At 36.4% G+C, this 19,466-nt stretch overlaps 1 long non-coding RNA gene across 1 annotated transcript in view; it reads right to left on the bottom strand.

The window, feature by feature from the left end:
* LOC141513278 (uncharacterized) overlaps positions 1 to 19,466 on the bottom strand; it is a 545,077-nt gene that overhangs the window by 491,166 nt on the left and 34,445 nt on the right. Inside the window, exon 2 of the long non-coding RNA XR_012475754.1 lies at positions 536 to 633. This is a non-coding gene — a long non-coding RNA (uncharacterized LOC141513278). The remainder of the gene's footprint in view (positions 1 to 535; positions 634 to 19,466) is intronic.

Below are 19,466 nucleotides of genomic sequence, written 5' to 3' on the forward strand. Positions count from 1 at the left end.
AGGCTGAGTATTCCTTATATCAAGTCCCAAATCCATCTCCTCTGAAACTTTTATTCATTGAGCTTTCCTAGTTCTGTCAAACAGAATGTATAGATAGCATTTATATAGTACTTCACTATTTATGAGGTGCTTTGAAAATATCATCTCATTTGATAACTAGCCTAACATCTCTTTGTTTCAGAGAACACCCTTCAACTCATCCTTGTATGGCATGGATTCCATTCCACTTACTATCTTTACCTCCTCTAGACATATTTAAAACTTGCTACCACTGTCCCCTTAATAGAGTGTATTTCAAATGGAAGAAGGTACAAGGCTCCCACTTGACTACTGGGGTAAGGGAAACATATAAGCATTTATATAGAACCAATTATGTATAGATATAGACATATAGATATAGATACATATCTCATTTGATTCTCACACAATTGTGGGAGGTAGATACTATTATTATTATTATTATTATTATTATTATTATTATTATTTCCACATCACAGTTGAGGAAACTGAGACAAGCATAAGTTAAATGACTTACCCAGGGTCACATAGCTGTGTGTATCTGAATCCAAGTTTCATTACAGTCCTCCTGACTCCAGGATCAGCACTCTATCCTCTGTGCCACCAGCTGCCTCACTATTGTAGGAGAGAAATTATACAGTAAGTTAGAGCTATTCTTAAGAAAGTACCAATATTTACAAACAGTACCATATCCATCTATCTTCATCCCTGGAGTAGCATCGCTCTTAATCTCACCCCTATGAAAGCAAGGCTGATAAACAAATTCATACATGACTTCATTTTATAATAATTTGTTACTCTCCTAAGGCTATTTACATTTTAAATGAAGATACAGGTAGAGGGTGCTGCTAAAGGAATGGACTTATAATGGCACAATTTCAGACAGTGTGGCACACTATGGAGGGGGAAATAATTTGTTCTAGGATAAAGTATTATTTTATTCACCTCTGAAATCACAGCTTTGGTAACTGTAGATTCCATTTTTTCCATTCATAAAATTGGTCATGATAATAGTGGCTATGCATCTATCTCTATCTCTGTCTCTGTCTCTGTCTCTGTCTCTATCTCTACCTGTATCTAATCTAATCTATATCTATGTAAGAGAGGTCAGGGAGAAGAGAGAAATTACGAAAGGATTAAGAATAATGACTCAACTTTTACCATTCCATTCTTTGTCAGTTTGTTTCAAGTAGAATAGATAAAAATTGGTACTATTTGATATTTTAAAGAAGACTTGTCCAAATGGTAGTCAGTGTCTCTTTATCAACATTTTAACCTTTTCCCCCTTTCATGGAACAATGTTCTTGCAGTGTTTTTACCTTCTATCACACCACGTCTAAAACCCATTTCCCTGATTTCAGCACCCTCCATAATCGGTGTCCATTCTACATGCCTGTTCTTTTCATTTTCCTTTGGGCATCCTTCTCTTGAGTCAGCAGTCTCCTCCCTCTCCCACAAACATTTCATGCTCAATCACACCTCTTCCCTTCCCTTTTGTTATTCTTGTTATTAGGGAAGCTCCCTCCTCTTCATCATTGCCTTGTTAAGCCTGGAAAACTTTCGGGGCCATGTCTTCTGGCTACCTCATAAAATTTAGTCCACAAAATATTGTCTTGCTCGTACACTCCAGGTTCACGTGTTAATTAGACTGTTAATTTCTAGAGGGTAAGTACTTCTGTGTCTACCCAACACCTGGGTACCAGGTTAGCACTCAATACTTGTTGATGAGTTGCTTACACAAGGAATTCTTATTTTCCAGTGACTGTATCTAAACTCTTTGAATTGCTGTTTAGTGTCTCACAAAGGCAACAACAACGGAATATGTTTGAACAAAAAATGCTTGGTTTCATCCATGGAAGTAAGTAAAAATTGGGAGATACCACATTAGCTATGTAGGCTGACCTAGACTTCAAATTGAAATACCATTTTAGCAACCCCAATAAGTTTCAATCTTTACTTGAAGACCTCTGCTCTAGGGAAACCTATATCTGTTTGACTGGCTCCAATTTATAAATAGAAGCACTAACTTCAAATATGAATCACAAACTTTGCTTGGAGAGCAGTAAATAAATTATAAAAAAAAGCAACCAACCAAAAGGTTTTCCACTGAATGATTTCCACTCAACCCCCCCAAATTTTCCTTTATTTCACAGAATTTTTAGTTGCTTCAGAAGAGTTATGAGACTTTAGCTGCTGCCTGTGGGGTTATAGTGGCAAAGATCTTGAAACTGTTAAGACAGGCCATGCATTTCTAAAACATTTTATATGAATAAAGATTCTCTGGTATGAATACATTTGCATGTCCCCACAGTGCATGACTTGCCAATACTGATAGAGCCCATGGACCATTTTGTATTGCCAGACTTTCTTGAGAGTTTCCCTTCCTTTTCTCAGAAGGTGATTTTTCTCATTAAGAGAAGGCAATGCCTTAAGGACCAAAGGTGTTTTGGCTTCATCTTTATTTATTATTTGTTATTTCTTAGATTTTTATAGTATCTGTTCTCCAAAGAGCACAAGATACTACATGCATGACTCTCAAATTGTCCAAGTAACTTTTTACAATAAACATTTTCAGGTATTCTAACTCTCAAAATTATAAAAGAAGGGGAGATAAATTGGCAAGAGGGATAGGCAAGGAAGAAAAATGAAAAATTCTGTTTTCAACATATCTCCTGATTTCTTCTTAGTTTCTCTATCTCATATCCTCACTTGGGTGATTTAGTGATAGAAGGCTTCATCCATCCTAAAGATTTACTTATTCTCTTATCATAGATTTATCAGACCTCTCAAACTTTTAGGTCTTGATAAAAATACTGAAGGGAGGGGTGGTGGAAATCATTAACAATCTGTCTTCAACTACTACAAGTGTTCCACCTTAAACGAAGGTCGGAATTCATATGGTCTCCCCCTCTAGCAATCATTTTGTTCTCTGGCAAAATACAGTTTTAATTAAGGTCAGACTTGCCGAGACTTAGAAAAAGGTAACAATTATCCAGTGAATTTGGGTCAGTTGAGACAGTCATTCTAGCTAATTCAATCCAAATGGTTGTCAATTAAAAAAAAAAGAAAGAAAAAGAGGAACCTTTTATAATGGATGAGTGGCTGGTGAGAGAATGGAAGAAGATATGTAAAGACTCTCCAAAGTTTGAGACCTTTTGAGTTGAATGGATTCCTGAATAGAGCTATGGCAGTTGAAATCAGCAAAGCTCAAGAAAGACCCAGATAGTCTTTAACCCCATGTTTCAACATCCACAATGGAGAAGTGTATTTTTTTTTGGGGGGGGAGGCTTCATTTTTTTATTTATTTGTTTGCTTTTGACAGAGAGGGTTAAGAAGCTTTACCAATGGAAAAAAGGTCCAGCTCTACAATTGGATTCCAGTGGAGCCTTTCCCTGAAGAACTTAGTAAACTCAAGAAACAATAGCAAGTCATGGGAAATAAAGCCGTGAATGGAAGAGAAAGGGTTTCAATGAAGTTTATATGGACAAAGATTCTATGACTGAAGCAAAAGGAGAAAAATGCAGTGTTTCTTTTGAAGTTCACATTCTCGCTAATCTATTTTTAATCTTCCTTTTGTTTCTGTCTCCCAGGTGGACATTGCTTCTCAGACTCTCCCTCTGTATACCCAGCTCCTTCAAAGGTCTAATCCAGTGGGAAGTGTTTGGGATCTGAAGACAAGGATCTGAATTTGAACCTTCCCCTTGGCTGTGTTCCACCATGCAAACTTGGACCAACCACTTTGCCTCTATTGGTTTCATTTTCCTCATTATAGGCAGCTAAGTGGTATGGCGAATAGTGAAGCACATATGACCTGGAGAGTTAGGAAGATCTGAATTCGAATGTAACTTCAGCTACCTACTAGCTGTGGGACCCTGAGCAAATCACATCTGTCTGCTTCAGTTTCCTCTTCTAAAAAATAATATAATAATAATACTACCTAGGATTGTGAGAATCCATTGATATAATGCTTGTTAAAGTGTGTATTTACAGAACCATAGAAACACAAGCTATTTTATTATCATCTTTAAAATGTAAGGGTAAACTTGATGTCCTCTAAGGCAGAGGTTCTTTACGTTTTGTGTATGTCCTGGATCTCCTTGGCCATCTACTGAATCTCTGGACCTCTTGACAAAATCATATTTTAAATGTGCAAAATAAAACACTTAAGATGACCAAGTAAACTACATATATATATATATATATATATATATATATATATATATATATACACACACATATATATATGTATATTCCCATCTAAGTTCACAGACTCCATGCAATCTGTGATGTAAAGACCCTGAGACCAGGTGAAGAATCCCTCCTTCAAGGAGTTCACTCCTTACACCAAATCTAGTCACTTAGCCTCTCTGGATCCTCAACTGAAAAATGCAAGAATTGAACTAAATGAGCTCAAAAAGTATCATCGACAAATCTATGATTCTATAATCCAAAGAATAGTTAACTTTTCTACTAAATCTGACACTTGTTTACTCCACTTGGTTTTCGAAAACCATCTGGGGCAATCTGTCCTTGGGCAGTGACTCACAGAGGAAGGAGAGCACATACATTTCCCTAAAATAAACACCCAGAGGAGTCTGAAGATCTAAGCTCCTGCCCTGGGAGATCAGTTCCTGCTGGGCCCCTTTCATGTCCAAGGCCAGTGCCCATTGTTTAGGAATGGGTGGTGAACGTGATGGTGCTTCCCATTTACCCCCTCCCCATAAAGTGAGACGCTAGATTGAAAAACAAGTTGCCAGATTGTAAAATTCCAAAGGGCACATTACCTCTTAAAAGGGAGACATAGCCCTTTCTCTAATTCAAAATTGTGAATGTTAAACTTAAAGATTGTTCTGGCTCCTGTTAGTGACAGATGGAGCTCCCAAAGGGGTGGCTGCCTTCAAAGACAGGTAAATGAGGGCCCCGTATAAAACAGCCAAGTATTGATGTTGTAGTAAAATTCCAGAAAAATACATTGGCAGACAAGTAAATTTGTCACTAATAATTTAATGTAATTTCCCTAAAATGGAGGTAATAGGTACTCAGGGAATACACCTCCAGGGTTTACATCAAATGTGCATGTGGAAAATCGTGAAATAATATTTTTTAAAAATGTAGATGCTTTGTCTGACATGTTGGTTTATGATGAAAATTATTCTTCCAAAATGAAAATGGGGAGGGAGTTGGTGGGTGGGGAATAGAAGCTTCCAAATACACACATCCTCCGACTCCCAAACCTTTCCTGGTGGTGGCAATTTCAGAAACAGTGACTGACTGGATGTTGGAAACATTTGTTTACGTTTTATTTCCCCCTTAAAATGATGGACTGCAATTACCAAATATTAATGAACCAATCATGTTGCAAATAGTATTTCCCATGTCACTCTGAGTTATAGAATCTAATATTGGGCTCATTTGAAACATTCCAAAGTTGCATATTTTTTCCCCATTGCAAAATGACAGCTCAAATTGTGTTTGGTTGCATCCGTCCAACCATGAGCAAATCAAGTATAAAAATTTCATTTTGTCTAACTGTTAATGCAATTTTTTAAGCTCATATCCTAGGACAGCTCACTTTGCACAACGCTGGATGATATTAGGTGCTGCTTAAACGCTATTATCAATTATAACATGCTGCCAGAAAAATTTGAGAACAGCACTTGTTAGGAACTCGGGTCAAGAGGTTCAGAAAAGGAAAAATACAGGCAGGGGGAAGAATATCACCCCAGCTTCTTCTAACTGTTCTGCTGTTTATTTTTCATATTACAAATAGATCAATTTCCAGCTATAAATCTGAATTTCAATGTTGATACTGTAGATTAAGTAGGAAAGAAAAAAAGACCTACAGTTTTCGAATGAAAGAAGGAATGAGTCAGTTGTCCTATGGCAAAGGGAAAAATCAAGGAGGGACCTCAAACAAGGATGGGGCTTCCAAGGAGATGCATGCTTAGGGAAACAAACCCTTTGGTACCATGACTAAAATTAGGAATTTATGTGAAAGTCCAAATTATAGAATGCCTGCCATTTCTCTATAGAATATTGACAGAGTGAAATGAATTCAGCAGACAATAAAGAAATATCCCTCCAAAGGAAGAAAAACAAAGGAGAGAAAGAAAGAGAAGGCAGTCGTCAAATATGCCTTGCTCCGTGTGCACATTTCATCAGAGGTGTGAGTTTAATCCGGCTGCCTGAGAAAAGTCGGATCCAATTTTGCAGCAGGTCACAAGAAGGAGTCCCCAGCCACTAATGTGACTCAACTTTCTGGTCTCTTACTTTAGGGAAGTTGGGTCAAATAATGATTTGTCGGGTGATTCTCTTTAGATCTCTCCTCCCTTTCCTGGACCAGAAGTTCCCTATAAGGCATGAGAGGTGGTAATTATGGGAATGAATGGTAATGGGGAAAGTTGCAAAATGGAGTTCATTAATGCCACCCCCTCCCCATTTTCATGAGCTCAGGCTCTGGGGAAATGTTTTCTTCCCATTGCGATATTTCAATGAATATTCCATGCTTTTTGAAAAGGGATAATTCTCTCTCTATCTATCTATCTCTCCCAAACATTCAGTAAACAAACATTTATTTTGTCTCTGGAATTATGTTAAATGTAATAAAAACTGTTCTTGCTATTTTTTTGCTTCATTCCTATTTATTCCATTTATCCAAAAACAACTGGACTTTTATTGCTCTGTTTTGTAATTAATGAATTCAAGATTTACTAAATTTTTAGAACTCATGCTTACATTAAGCAAGTTGTAGGGACTGATGCAATTCTATTTAATTAAGCAAACATTAAACATTTCTGAGGGCCCAGTGCGTTGCTAAGCCCAATTTTTACGGTTCATTTATTTGACTCTTTGCAAAATCATTTAGGATTTTCCTGGCAAAGAAACATTTTGCCATTTCCTTCCTGAACTCATTTGACAGATGAGGAAACTGAGGCAAACAGGGTTAAATGGGTTCATTTTTACTCCAGACACCAAGCTCTATCCAACGTGCCACCTAGGTGCCTAGGGGATATTTCCAAGACATGACAAAAATAGTCGCTTAATTCAAGGAGTTTACCTTCTGTTGGGGAAACAAACAAATGATGGATGGATGGATGGATGGATGGATGGATGGATGGATGGATGGAAGGAAGGAAGGAAGGAAGAAAGGAAGGAAGGAAGGAAGGAAGGAAGGAAGGAAGGAAGGAAGGAAGGAAGGAAGGAAGGAAGGGAGGGAGGGAGGGAAGAAGGAAGGAAGAATGAAAGAAAGAGAGGAAGGGAAGGAAGAAAAGAGTCCCTCCTTTAGCTTACATTCTACCTGGGACACAACTTTTATAGAAATAAGTAAATTCAAGAATTTATGGAGAGAGATAACAACTAGATAAGGATAAGAAAAGTTTTTCATAAAGAACAGGGACTATCTTTTGCCTCTTTTTGTAAATGTTTTATTGACTGACTGGTATCTAAACCAAGTCTTGAAGGAACTAAGAATTCTAAGAAATCATGATGACTAAGAAAAATGCACTCCCTGCACAGCCTGCGCCTAATCAATAACCAATGAAGATTTATTAAGAATCTACTCTATCCCAGGCCCTAAGCTGAACACTGGAGATAAAAAAGTAAGGCAAGCCCTGCCCTCATGGGGCTCACATTACACTAGGAGGAGACAAGATAAAAAGAAACTGAAAAGGAGGTAATTAGTCCTGTAGTCCAGGAGAGAAGTCATCTGAGTAGATAGGAGTCACAGATAGATTGCATTTTGAAGACTGATGAGTTTCCAGAAATAATGAAACATAGGATATTAGCTCCAATCCAACATCATCCAATAAATATGTCTTTAGTACCTGCTATCTGCTAGGCTCTGTGTTAAACCTGGGAGATGCAGTTAACAAAAAGAAACATAGTGAATGCCCTCAAGAATCTTACAATCTAAAGGGAGGAGCTAGAACACAAAAGAAGGCAGGAAAGTTGGGGGGGGGGGTGAGCACGGAACATGAGCCCCAGGGATACTCAGCCCTGAGGAACCTTGCTCCATGGAGTTGAAACCAGGAAGGCAACAGATATAAAAGTTAAATGATCCCAACTGGGTGGGAGTAGATTATTCTGTGTTTGATGAAACAACAAGACTTCTTTGGGTGCAAAAATAGAGTGAATTCATGGGCATGATATAACATTGTGAATGGTTTTAAATGTCAAGACAAGGAATTTGAATTTGTCTTAAAGGTAATAGGAAATTATTGGAGATAGTTGAGCATAGTAGTCACATTATTTGAATTATATTTTAGATAATTTTGGCAGCTATACAAAGGATGAATTAGAGAGGGGAAGAGACTGGAAGCATGCAATCAAATTAGATAGACATTAGAATAGTCAACTAACTCAGAAAAGCTTGGAAGGACTTGCATGAACTGAAGTGGAGGGAAGTGAGCAGAACCAGGAAAACACTGAAGACATTAACAGTAATATTGTGAAATGATTGACTATGATGGACTAAGCTCCCCTCAGCAGTTCAGTGATCCAGGGCTGTCTTAAAAGATTTGTGATGAAAATTGCCGTGGATTCTGAAAGAAGACCAAAGCATAATATATTCATTTTTTAAAACTTCTTTCACAACATGACTAATATGAAAATATGTTAAAAATGAGCATACATGTAGAACCTATATCAGATTATTCACTGTCATGGGAAGAAGGTAGGTAGGAAAATGTGGAACTCAAAAGCTTACAAAAAAGATGAATGTTGAAAACAATCTTTTTGTGTAATTGGAAAAAATAGCATAACACTATAAAAAGTAATAGTCCAGCTTAAAAAAAGATGAGAATGAGTACTGAATTTTGACCAAAGGAAAAGATGGAAGAGTACAGGGGAAAGATGTTAAAAGGTAGAACGAACAAGATGAAATCAGAATCTCCTTGAAGGCAGGAACTGTCTTTTTCCCCTTTTTTTGGACCCTAGACTTGTCATAGAATAGGTACTTAATGAAAATTTACTAATTTGGCAACAAATTAAGTGTTTGGATGAAGAAGGAAGAATTGAGGATGACTTATATATGAAGCATAGAATCATAGGATCTTAAGTCAGAACCCCCAAAACAGAACTGGACTGTTTGGAGAAGAGAAGGATATAAAGACTAATATAATGAGTTCATTTTTGGACAGCCTGATCTTGAGATGCCTAGAGAGACATGTAGTTGAAAATGCAGGACTGCTCCTCAGGATAGAGATTAGGGCTAGGTTCATAATTGTGAGAGTCAAGAGTCATCTAGGAAGATATGATAATCAAGCTCAGGAGCCAGAGAGAGATAGATCATCCTACAAAGAGTATAATAGTACCAAGGGTATTGCCAAGATTCGTTGTTTTGTGTGTACGTGTGTGTGTGTGTGTGTGTGTGTGAATGAGCCATCATCAACCTGGAATAACTACCATTAAAAATGCTTTTAAATAAGTCTAAATAACTGTAACATTTCAGTTAGAATGAGTGGAAATAAAGAGGCATTTTTTTTTACCGGACCAAACACATAGACTGCCTGAAATCTATCTAAGGATTCCTGGTTAAGAATGCCTGATTTTAATAACAAGAAGAGGAGCTAGATGATACACCTACTATTAGGGATAGGGCATACATTAAAATCCAGGAGAGAGGGGAGGCTAGGTGGCACAGTGGATAGAGCAATGGCCCTAGAGTCAGGAGTACCTGAGTTCAAATCTGACCTCAGACACTTAATAATGACCTAGCTGTGTGGCCTTGGGCAAGCTACTTAACCCCATTTCCTAGCAAAAACCTAAAAAAAAAAATCCAGGAGAGAAGACAATCACATAGATGAGAGGAGAAGCAGGAAGCAGCAGGAAGAGGCAGGTATTCAAGCTAAGGGAGGCAGTGTTCAATAGCTTCTAAAACAATAAAAGCATCTAGAATGAAGAAGAGTTATAAAATATTTTTGAGATTAACAATAATTGTTGTCTGCCTTAGCAAGAGCTGTTTTAATTATTCTGCCACATCAATTATAATATCTTAATAATAATAATAATAATTTATTGTGATTTGAAAAATGATACCATGAAATGGACACCTGTCTTATCACTACAAGACTCATACAAGCCTACCTACCTACCTTGTTTGTGAATTGTTTCATCATTGGGTATGTGGTGGGGAATCTGTACCATATTCTCAAATTATTTTCAGATTATTTCTTCTGTTTCTCCCCCCTCCCCTCAAGACTCCAAATCCCCTGAGGGCAAGGAATATTTTCAATCAGAAGAAGGCGATTCCTTTTCTGTCTACCCTTAACATTGAGATCAATGCTAGACCCATAAATGAAGCTGAATAAATAAGTATCTGTTCAGTGTCCTTCCATAAAGACTTTAACGTTAGCATTTTCTGGCTTTTGATTTTGGAAGAGGGTTCTCTTTACATTGAACTAACCTGTGATTATCTTTCTATTTGGAGTATTTGTGGCATGTTTAGGGAATTTGATGATAGATGGGAGAAAGAGAGGAAAGAGCGGCAGAGGAAGAGAGAAGGGGGGAAGATAGATGGGGAGAGAGAGGGAAAGAAATAGAAAAAGGAAAGAAGAGAGAGAGAAGTAGAGAAAGCAGGAGGAGAGGAAGAGAGAGAGGTATAAGGGGGCAGAGGTGAAAAAAAGAGAAAAAATTCAAATTTATAATGCAGGCTTGAAGCAAAGGTAAATTGTACTCAAATGAGTTTTCATTTCAAAATATGAAATGACCTATGACCAGGTCACCAGGAAAAGTCATGTGGAGACTGAGTTATTAGGACTGATCATTCCTGAGGTTCTCTAAGGTAAGAATCATACTTCCTCCCCCCCAATATTCCTTCACAGAGACATGAATAATTCTGAGCTCATAGTAGATGTTTAATAAAAATCTGTCTTGATTAAATTCACAAGATAATTTGCCTCTTCATGAGAGGAACCAGAAGGACAGAGAGCTGTCTCTGGTACTAAGAAGAGCTGAGTTCAAATCCTTCCTTTGACACATATTAGCTTTATTAGCTTATGTATCCCTGAGCAAATATTTAATCTCAGTGATTTAGGCAATTTTCTAAGATCTTAAACTGCTGAGAAAAATTCACCTGAATTGATAAAAGGAGTTCGCTCATTCAGGAAGTTCCAATCATAATAAAATCATAGATTTTTATCCTAATTTGACTTAGAAATTTATTTGGCTAGTTTTTTCATATCCCATTAGTAAGAGAGTGAATTTCTTGTTTCACAGGCATTGATGTTGTCTATACCCTGAGATTAGAAATAATATTAATAAAAAAATTCAAATTCAATATTTATTAAGGACCTACTATGTGCAAGTCATTGTATTTACAGTCAATTTTTGAGCATGCATCAACCCCTGCTCCAGTAGAGCTAATTTTTTTCCCCTAAGATTTGTTCTCATCCTCAGAAGTGCGCATGCCAAGTAAGCCTACTGCTGAGACTGGGGGCGGGTAGCCATCTAAATCCTGATACGTGATGACAGTGAAGCAAAAATTCATACACAGACACACACTTGCTGTCACACACAATAATAACCCCCCGCCGTATTTCTGTGACAGAGCTGATCCCATAGGATAGCAAGCAGTGATGGAAAATATAAATCTATATCGATAGATAGTTATTTGGCATTCCCACCCCCCTACCCCCACAATATACTTTCTCAATGTGTGCATGCACAAACAAAACCACAGATACATAAATATTGAGAAAGACACAATCTATCTCCTGCTATATATTTTTTAGTTCCTAGCTTAGGCTCTGGAATTTCATACTGTATTCAAAAAAAATTGCAAGAACCTAGATCTTTGTTCAATGTGAGTAAGCCTGAAGTTTGAGGGTTCACCCATCACCTTCTTATATGAAAAAATCAGCTCCTTAAAATTATATTTCTGCTGCTTATGGTTCATGTTACAAATAGGGCATCTTTGCCATATAAATCTGAATTACATTTATAATATTGTGAGTTTAATATGAAAAAAAATGGCCTACTATTTTTCAAGGCAATAAAGAAAGATGCTCCTGCCATGGATTTGAGCATGGGACAGAAAAGAAGGAAAGTAAGATCTGGGTGACCGTAGAAAACAAGAAAGAAAAATTAATACAGAGGGGAAAAAAAACCCATCCTGCAGCATGTCCATCACCTGTGACTTTGAGATAGGCATAACAGGATGAATTTAAAGCACCCTTGAAAATCCTGCTTTTCCCTCCCCTGACTGAGAAATCGTAATAAGAGAATGGTCTAGAAAAGCCAATAGTAAGAGACAATAAAGTGTGGATCGCTGTGGAAGATAGATTACACAATAAGGTAAGATTGGAGGTTTGAGAGTAAAATCTAGTCTCTTTCAACTCTTTAGAAAGCACATTTTTGATGGCAGCATTTCCCTGCTTCTACCCACCCCAGATTCATGAATTTATCAGCAAAGGAACCTCCCATGCCGTTGGTGGCAAAGAGGATAGAATGGCAGAAAGTCATTCAAAATCCTGTCTCAGGCACTTAATTAACTATGTGACCCTGAGCAGGTCATTTAACCTTTATCTTCCTCAGTCTCCTCAGTGGCAAAATGGTGAATGTTGTGAAGATTAAATGAAATAATATTTGAAAAAGTATTTAGTACTTGAAACATAGTAGGGGCAATAGAATACTTATTTCTTCCCTTCCCCTGTTCTAGTATGGAAAATTCATTCATTGATGAAGACTGGACATTTGTCTGTTACTGTTTTAGAAAATTTCCTGGAGACACTGAAAGTTTAAGTGACTTGTTCTTGGTTACCCAGCTAGTATGTCTCAGAGGCAGGACCTGAATTCAGACCTTCTTGACCCCAAATCCAGTCCTTTAATCCTTAAGCAGCGTTGCTTAACAATTGTAAAATGAAAGCCTCTGGAAGGAACAGGCTATTTTCACTTGGTCTTTGTCTCTCCATTGCCTACAACAAAGAAAGGCATTTAATTTATATTTTTGGAGTTGGTATAAATGCTACCAATGATGCAAATGATAATTTTTTAAAAATCATATCATCAAGATAATGACTCACTAGAGCCATATACCATATACATGTGCTTTATTGCCCACTATCTAGTCTGGTTAAGGGTGAGACTATGAAGTATGGCAAAAATAGCCCTGCCCTCATGGAGATCACAAGGAGAAAACAACATACAAACCATTATGTACAAATAAGATTTGCATAGGATAAACTAAGGAGAATATCAGAGTGAAGGCACTAAGAGTAAGGAAAATTCAAAAAGTCTTCTTTGGAAGGCAGAATTTTAGTAGAAATTTGAAGGAAGTCAGGGAAGTTAGGAGGCAGATATCCACACAAATACATCCCCTGCACAACACAGCCCCCAGCTCAAGTCCAGGTCAATAATAGAGACCTTCAACAACACAGAAATGTCTAGAGGTTTCTTCTGCAGAACAAAGACCCCCCAAAAATACTAAGGATTATTTCAATTAGCTTTAAACAAGTTAAAATGTAAATCAAAATAGCAGAACCTTCTACTTTCACCCATCTCTTAAAACACAAACATCTCTTAAAACACATTTATTTATGCAAAGACCATTTCAATTGAGAAAAATAGACTTCTTGAGAAAAATGATCAGTTTGATCTTGAATTATCCCAAATCTCTTACTTTACTGAATAAATCAAATTCCTCTTCAAATTTCTATTTCATCACGCCTGTGTAGTCATGAAGTCATTGGAAAGTGACACAGACAGAAAATAGAAGGCAAGATTGTTAAATGATTCAGTGGACCCTATGTGGAAACTTCTGGATTCTAGTTTTCCTCAAACTTCTTTACACTTGGACATGAAAAGAGTAAAGAATAAATCAATTAGAAAGAGAGTCAGAGAAAGAGAGATAGAGAGAAACACAGAAAGACAGAGAGATATTGAGAGAGGGAGAGACAGAGAAAGACAGAGACAGAGACAGAGAGACAGAGAGAATTTATTAGCATTCCTAAATCTTTTTTTTAATTGCACAACACCAAACTTGTGGCATCAATAAAAAAAGGGTCTAGATAATTGTAAATTCAAGCAGCTGCATTATCTTTCACTCACAAAGGAACAGAGAAAAGGCAGATCAAGTGAAGGACAAAGTGTTCTGCTTACCTTTTAATTTCCTGCTGGTTTATCACTTGGTATCACAGCCTCACTATTATATACCTAAGTGTTGCCTTAAGAGATGAACAGACTTGTACCACAAAGGAATGCAATCAGTCTCAAGAATTAGATAATTGATTGAATATGGATTCTAATTGTTACCTTGGGGTCCATGAACTTATTTGACTAAATATTTTGATAACTGTATTTCAAAACATTTGCTTTCCTTTGTAACCCTAGATATTTTATTTTCAGTCAATACTTATTGGTTAAGGGCCAACACTGTGCTAAGCACCGAGGATACAAAAAAGTAGCAAAAGACATTTCCTGTCCTCAAGGAGTTTACACTCTAAAGAAGGAGATGATGACAATGACAACACCAATAATAGTAATAATAGCATGTTCATAATGCTTACTCTGTATAAGGGCTATGTTATTATCTCCTTTAATCCTCAAGACAACTCTGAAAAGAAGGTGATATTATTATCTCCATTTTACAGATGAGGAAACTGAGGCAGAGGTGAAGTGATATGCCCAGGGTCACATAGTTCATAAGTGGCTGACGAAGAATTTGAAGTGAGATCTTGACTCTACACCCAGTGCTATCCACTTCACCACCAAGACTCCCCCAATAGATAAAAACAATACAAATCTATACAACAAACTTATATATAGGTTTGACAGGAAATAAGAGAGGAGAGGCATTAGAATTAAAAGGGCTTGGGAAAATATTCTTTTAAAAAAGGGGGTTTTAGATGGGAAAACATGAACAACAGTATTTTTGAGAAGAGGTCCAAAAGCCAGTGGATTTGTCTCTCTATATATCTGCAATACACTTCCTTCTTAATTCTGCCTTTGGAATCCCTTGCTCCCCTCAAGGGTCAGCTGAGGTGCCAATTCCCATGAGTGAACTTTTCTGATTTTTCCAATAATTAGTTCCCCTCTCCCTACTCACCCCCCTTAGACTGTATTTCTTTCATATGCATTTTCTATTAGAACTTAAGTGGAAGCAGTTGTTTTTTTCCTTGTATCCCCAATATCTAATAGAGCATTGGCACACAGTAGGTGCTTAGTAAGAGTTTGTTATAATAAATTGTAGTATTATAGTAATTATGAGATACAGTATTAAGGACAAGGGAGATATACATCATAATCTATATTCTCTGGTTTTCTAGGTTTTTTTTTTCCTACTGAGGGATTCAGCTTGTTTTACTTTTGCATAGAAAGAAGAAATGAGTAGAAATTTCAGGGAGATTTAAGTGCAACATAAGGAAAATCTTCCTAATAATTAAAAATGTCCCCATCACTGAATGCTTTCTAATAGGAGCCTTTACTTTAGAGAGATAGGTGAAATAATAACAAAATGAATCTGAAGGGGGAAAAAAAGGTCAATATCAAAGGAAATAATGAATAAAGCAAGAATTAAAGGGATTCGCTTCACCACATCGCAAATTAAACATAAAATAGTGTTAGTACTGGTTTAAAAAATAGAAAAAGTTGACCAATGGAAAAAAATTAGGTAAACAATATCCAGAAGCAATTGAGTATATTAGCGTAATGTTCATAGGACATCATCATGTTCAAGGACAGCAATCACTGGAATAAGGACTTCCTACATTACATAAACTACTGGAGGGAAAAAACTGAAAAAGAACCTGGCAAAGGTTTACACTAATATTTTATACTATATCTTACAATGAATTCTAAAGAGATACATCATTTAAATATAAAAGGTGATATCACAAATAACTAACAGGAGAAGGAGAAAAAAAGACACCTTTCACAACCATAGCTAGTGGCAGAACTCAACTAAGCAAAGGACAGAGATGATCACAGGGGATACACAAATTTTATGACATGAAATTCAAAAGCTTTTATGATCACAAAATTAGTATAGTTAAAATTAGAAAGGAAACTGTTAAATGAGGAAAAAATTTTACAACAAATTTCTCTGATAAGCTTCTGATATTTAGGGAATCTATAAAGATGTATTAGAACAAGAACATTTTTGAGTAAATAAGTGGTCAAACTATAGAAAAAGGAAGTTTTCAAATTTAGAAATGCAAGTTATCTCTGGCCAAATAAAAATGGTCCAAATCACTAATGATAAGAAAAATGAGAATTAAAATAACTCTGATGGTCTACTGCTTCTATTTCATACCCACCTGCTTTATAAAGATAAAAAAAAGACAATGGTAATGATTGGCAGAAAAGGGGTGGGGAGGCAAAAGAAAATGGCAATAGATGCACAGTTAGTGAAACAATGAATTGATCCAACTATCCTAGAGGGTAATTTGGATCTCTTTTTCCACAAGTCACTGGACTGCATAATCTTGGACCCAGCAATAACTCTCCTAGCATTATGAGATTGAGGTAAAGAATCCACATCTACCAAAAAAATAAAAAGATATACAACATTTTGTTGTAACCCTAGGAGAGAATTCAGACCACAAACTTCCTTTGTGACTTCTTGGATTGCATTGTTCTTTAAATATCTAAAATTCAATGTGATCAAAATAGAATTCATTATCTTTCCCCCAACCACCTGTTGCCCTAGACCTCTTATTACTACTGAGGGCACCGTCATCTTCTCAATCACCCGTATTTTAACCTCTATGTCATCCATCATTCTCAATTCTTCAATCTAACCCCAAATATCCAATCTGGTTTCAAATCTTTTCTCTTTTGCCTTCACTACATTTAAGGTCCCTTCTTTTCACTAATTACTAGAGTACAAGTCCTCATTTTCTCTTGCTTGGACTATTGTAGAAGCTTCCCCTCTCCTTTATAATGAAAGAAATTTTCAGAGATGTACAGTCAGGATTAAATTGTGCATTTCACAAGTATGGCAAAGGAGCAGGAGGAGGGATTTTATATTTAGTCAAAGATTAACTTTAACGGTTAATGGTGGCTGGACTTGCCACCAGGTGGATTTCTTTTGGATGTTGCTGGTACGGCTGTAATTGGCCTGGGAGCAAGTGCAGCCAGTGCATGTTTCTCTTCATTTTTGCCTAGGTAAATCTGCTTTTTCATAAAAATCACCTTCTCTCTTTAGGACTAACACATCTCCAGAATTTGCTTCAGAACACTTTCTTCTTTGAAGCCCAGATGGTTCAGAATAATCCCTTCTATAATGAATTCCTCCTGACAGTCTAAAGAAGACAGATTTTCTTCAGATCTTCCAAAAATGTTAGATTCCATTTTGTCTCTTTTCAAAGATCATTTCGGATTAATTTAGTTGGTTTTTTTCACAATGCCCTTGAAGATGCTATTGGTGATGGTCAAGGTAAAGCAGGAGTCCTGTTGACTTGAGGGTAGGCTGGTAAAGGAATGGCAGATCAGGGACACAGAGCACAATTGCCTTTTAATTGGTTTTCTTTCTTCCCTACTCCTTACCATTGCTTCCCTAACTTCCATTAAGACTCAATTCAAATCTTGTCTGAAATAAATGGGGACACCCCCAGGCCCTTCTGCCCGCATATGATATATGAGGAACTCTTTGAGTTTCCTCCATCTACTCTGCATGCCTTTTGTACTAACAATTATCTAAATGTTGTCTTCCCAGAATGTAAAGAATGTAAACTCTTTGAAGGCAGAGGACTTGGATTTTTACCTTTCTTTGTAACCCCAGCATTTATCAAGATTCCTGAAACTTAACAAATCTTAATAAATTCTTTTCATAGACTGAGTGATCAGTCATGACTGTAGAGGACTGAGGATGAAGCACACCTCCTTGTCTGCATCCAAAAAGATGATATATTAACAGTGTAGGATGACAAATAAACTCTCAAATGAAGCTAATGTGTTGATTCACTTAGCTTGATTCTATTTCAACAAAATAGGATGAATAAGTGGGTAAACATAGAGATTAAGAATAAAATATTAAAATACCAAAAAATGAGAGGTAAAAAAACTTCTATACATATTTTTGTAGATATGGGTCTTTTCCATCTTAGAAATCCTTGGGGTGTTATTGTTAGGCTTAAGATTATGTGTATTTTTCTGATCAAAAACACTCAGAAAGTAAGGTAGACTGTCAATTTTGTTAATATTATGTTAAATTTAATATCTACTTTATGTAACTGGTTTATCACTTAATATGCACTGTTTTTTTCATCTTTGTATATTGAAATGTTTACATTTGTTGATATTTGTAAGTTTATGGTAAAAGACTAGAGATAAAAAATATCAGACTAGGGGAATGGGAGTAAATATTCTATAGTACCCTGAAGCTCTGAAGGATTCATATTGGTGGGAGGTAAAATCTTGGAGAGATCCTAAGTGTGAGATTCTTTATATTAAAAAAAAGGTGATGTAGGCAGCTAGCTTAACTTAAAGTTAGGAGGTGAATGAATTTTTAAAGTATATCATTTTAAAAGATACTTAAAATTATTAATGGACTAGGGATCATCAGGTCATAGGTTAATCAATCTAGGGAAACATCTCAGAAACCAGAAAATCCAACATCATCATTTTATATATGATAAAAGTGGCCCAGCAAGATGACTCACCCAAGGGTCTCACATTTAAGTGGCAGAATAGTGATTTTAATTTGCATCATCTGACTAAGTTTTTCCCCATTACATTCTTGCTCTATCCCCTAGCTTGATGAATCCTGACACTGTTCTGATGGGAAAACTTAGTCATAGGGGTGTTCTTCCATCCTCTTCTTTTTCTTCCAAATATAATTAGAGAAGTTGGGATTTGGCATCATAGTTGGAATATGAGTCATTTCCATTTTTCAGGATATCATGGAGTCAAGTGTGGTGTTGATCTCAAGGATATAAAATAAGGGACTGCTTCTCAGACTTGGACCAGGGAATTGGGACAGGGGTGGGAATATGGAAATATATGTGTTTTTACATTTCTACTAAAAATAGTCATCCAAAGGCTCAGGTGACAAAACATTATTTTTTAAAAAGAAAATCTGAAGCAAGTGAAAATGAAGGATCATCCTATTTCTTCAGAGAATTAATATACAAGAATTCTAATTTCATCCTCTCCATAAAGAGAACTAATCCTATCCCCTTCCCTTAGGAAGGTTCAACTCTCTACTTCTGAAGCTATAGAAATGGTGGAAATTTACAAACTCTCCCCAGGGTCATCTTGCACTGGGGGTTGAGATGGTAAAGGGAATCACGAGGTACTCAGAAAACTTATTCCATACTAAATGTGCAGTGGTGTATACTGGCAGATGTTTAATGACATATACGTATATATGTGTGTGTACAAACACATGCTATAAATGTGTACAACATAAAAACACATATGTATAATATACACATGCATACATCAGTATTATTAATATTTAAATATTTTATAAGATATATACTTATAATTATATATGTATAGAAATATACATA

The sequence above is a fragment of the Macrotis lagotis genome, chromosome 1, assembly GCF_037893015.1.
Source record: "Macrotis lagotis isolate mMagLag1 chromosome 1, bilby.v1.9.chrom.fasta, whole genome shotgun sequence".
Taxonomy (NCBI): domain Eukaryota; kingdom Metazoa; phylum Chordata; class Mammalia; order Peramelemorphia; family Peramelidae; genus Macrotis; species Macrotis lagotis.